Below are 3,599 nucleotides of genomic sequence, written 5' to 3'. Positions count from 1 at the left end.
GGAGCCCAAGCACTTTGATTTCTCGTAAGGTGCCGAACGAGTCAAAAAATAACATCGTCCGATCCCTAGTCGGCATAGTTTATGGTTAAGACTACGACGGTATCTGATCGTCTTCGATCCCCTAACTTTCGTTCCTGATAAATGAAAACATCCTTGGCAAATGCTTTCGCAGTAGTTAGTCTTCAATAAATCCAAGAATTTCACCTCTGACAATTGAATACTGATGCCCCCGACTGTCCCTATTAATCATTACGGCGGTCCTAGAAACCAACAAAATAGAACCACACGTCCTATTCTATTATTCCATGCTAATGTATTCGAGCATAGGCCTGCCTGGAGCACTCTAATTTTTTCAAAGTAAAAGTCCTGTTTCCCCGGCACACCCAGTGAAGGGCATGCGGTTCCACAGAGGGAAAGGCCCGGCCGGACCAGTGCACGCGGTGAGGCGGACCGGCCAGCCAGGCCCAAGGTTCTACTACGAGCTTTTTAACCACAACAACTTTAATATACGCTATTGGAGCTGGAATTACCGCGGCTGCTGGCACCAGACTTGCCCTCCAATTGTTCCTCGTTAAGGGATTTAAATTGTACTCATTCCAATTACAAGACCCAAAAGAGCCCTGTATCAGTATTTATCGTCACTACCTCCCCGTGTCGGGATTGGGTAATTTGCGCGCCTGCTGCCTTCCTTGGATGTAGTAGCCGTTTCTCAGGCTCCTTCTCCGGGGTCGAGCCCTAACCCTCCGTTACCCGTTGTAACCATGCTAGAACACTACTCTAGCATCGAAAGTTGATAGGGAAGAAATTTGAATGAACCATCGCCGGCGCAAGGCCATGCGATTCGAGAAGTTATTATGAATCACCAGTGAGCCCCGAAGGGCATTGGTTTTTAATCTAATAAATACATCCCTTCCGAAGTCGGGATTTTTAGCATGTATTAGCTCTAGAATTACCACGGTTATCCAAGTAGTAAGGTACTATCAAATAAACGATAACTTATATAATGAGCCATTCGCAGTTTCGCTGTATAATTGCTTATACTTAGACATGCATGGCTTAATCTTTGAGACAAGCATATGACTACTGGCAGAATCAACCAGGTAACTATCGTGCGCCGGGGTGAGCCGGCCATCGGCGCTGCGAGCAGCGGCCGAAGCATTTTTAGTCACCGGTATCGCTCGCGCTGCCGAAACAGCGCTCGCACCCCCGCTGCGACCGTCCGGCTAGGCCGTAGGCGCAGAGGAAGCTTCCGTTTTCCCCCTCTGAATTCCCCAGAACCCCGTTCACCGCGCTGTGCCCCCGGGGGGGTTGCGTGGTTAGGGGGCTCCAAGAGGAGCAACTGGCCCCGCGGCTTCAGCTATTCAGCGTCCGACCGCGGGCGTTTCTCTCCCGATGCTCAGTGTAAGTATAGCCAACGGCCATTCATCCACAGAGCCCATCCTTCGGGTCTAGGGGCTCGTGACCCCTAAACCCTCCGGGCACGCCCAGGATGATGCGCCGCCTTAGCGGTGCACCACAGTGGGCGGCGACTGCTGCTACGAACTCCCCGCCACCGAGGAAGATACCTGCGAGGCTGTTCAGAGAGACGCCACGCAGCAGTCATTAAGATATGGGACGGTTGCGCTGTATTTCTACAGCGCGCACCCTCAGCGGGTGGAGCAGTTGCGCTGTGCCGCCGGTTGGCTGCACTCGCTCTCTTCTCATAGGCCCTGCGACACTTTTTGCGCCCGGGCCCCGCTCCACCTGGTTCTGTCCCGAAAAAACATTTCCCGAAAAAAAGATTTGTATGGGAAAACAAAAAAATCGACTCACGACCACCAAAACCTTATCCGATCCCGCACGCACAACCCAGGTATGCCCGTCGACCGCCCACGTCGTCGCCGCCGCCAACTGCTTGGTGGCGCCTTGCAGGGCACTTATTTTTCCCTTTCCAGGGTACTCGGGGAATTGCCTTCCAGGGTACTTGGCCTTTCCAGGGTACTTGGGAATTGCCTTCCAGGGTACTTGGGAAATGCCTTCCAGGGTACTTGGGAAATGCCTTCCAGGGCACTCGGGATTGCCTTCCAGGGTACTTGGGAATTGCCTTCCAGGGTACTTGGCCTTTCCAGGGTACTTGGGAATTGCCTTCCAGGGTACTTGGGAAATGCCTTCCAGGGTACTTGGGAAATGCCTTCCAGGGCACTCGGGATTGCCTTCCAGGGTACTTGGGAATTGCCTTCCAGGGTACTTGGCCTTTCCAGGGTACTTGGGAATTGCCTTCCAGGGTACTTGGGAAATGCCTTCCAGGGTACTTGGGAAATGCCTTCCAGGGCACTCGGGATTGCCTTCCAGGGTACTTGGGAATTGCCTTCCAGGGTACTTGGCCTTTCCAGGGTACTTGGGAATTGCCTTCCAGGGTACTTGGGAATTCCTTTCCAGGGTACTTGGCCTTTCCAGGGTACTTGGGAATTGCCTTCCAGGGTACTTGGGAATTCCTTTCCAGGGTACTTGGCCTTTCCGGGGCACCTAGCCTTTCTAGGGTACTTATTTAGTACTCCTTCTTTGTAAGACGACTTATGTGTAGAGGCCTCCCTTTTTCCTTCTCTACTTCTTTCTATCTTATATAAACCTATTCTCTACAGTACAGACGCCTTTTGCTTTACTATGTAAACGCTTATTCTTTTCTCATATATACTCTCTACCTTTTCTACTATGCTTTCAAAATCTTATTCTATACTTTTAGACTCTTCTTTTATAATCTTACTTTCTTATGCAAACTACTTCTGCCTAACCACCTACTTATCTCTATAAACTATTTAAAAGTAGAATACCACTCTCTCTCCATAAAAAAAAAAACCTCCCCCCTTAATGCTGAAGCTTTTACATTGCCTCTAAACAAAAATTCTACTTTTTAGTAACATACTTACATAGCAAGCAGGCTAATAGAGCAAGCAGGCTACTTTTCTAACTTTCTACCTCTTTAACCTTTATACTAACTTTCCTCTACATATAAATATGCTATCCTCCTCAATTAAAAGTTGTATTATCCTTACTATCTAGGCTATTAAAAAAGACCTAAAAATGTCTATACAAAAAGCAGCTCTAACCTTTAAGGTCCCTTAAACTATACTTTAATACTAACGCATTAGATGCATTATACAACCTAAAAGATAATTAAATTTAATAAAGATAACTATAACTAAAGAGGAGGTAATTCTTAAATAAGTTATTAACCTAATTAATTAAGGGTTCCCTTTATAATAAGAAGATATATAAAAAATAGCTAACTAACTTCTAAATGCTTACAATAAGATGTATATAGAACCCTAATAGGTAAAGAACTTTATATAATGCATCCCCTAATTAAAAATGCAATTTTAATATTAAATTAACTATTAGAGGGCCTTAGCTAAAGATCTTATAATTATATAAGGCTAGTTTGCACTTATGCAAAATACAATTATAAAGTATAGAATACTTAATAATAATATTTATAATTTTAATAAGACTAAGTTCTTAATAGGAATGCTATTATATGCAAAGGTTGTTATAACGTCTAACTATAAGAGAAGACCTTATATAAAGCAGCTTAGCAATTAAGAATAGGTTTTTATTATTTA

Source organism: Colletotrichum destructivum, chromosome 6 (assembly GCF_034447905.1).
Source record: "Colletotrichum destructivum chromosome 6, complete sequence".
NCBI classification, from domain to species: domain Eukaryota; kingdom Fungi; phylum Ascomycota; class Sordariomycetes; order Glomerellales; family Glomerellaceae; genus Colletotrichum; species Colletotrichum destructivum.
This window is presented reverse-complemented; position numbering follows the sequence as displayed.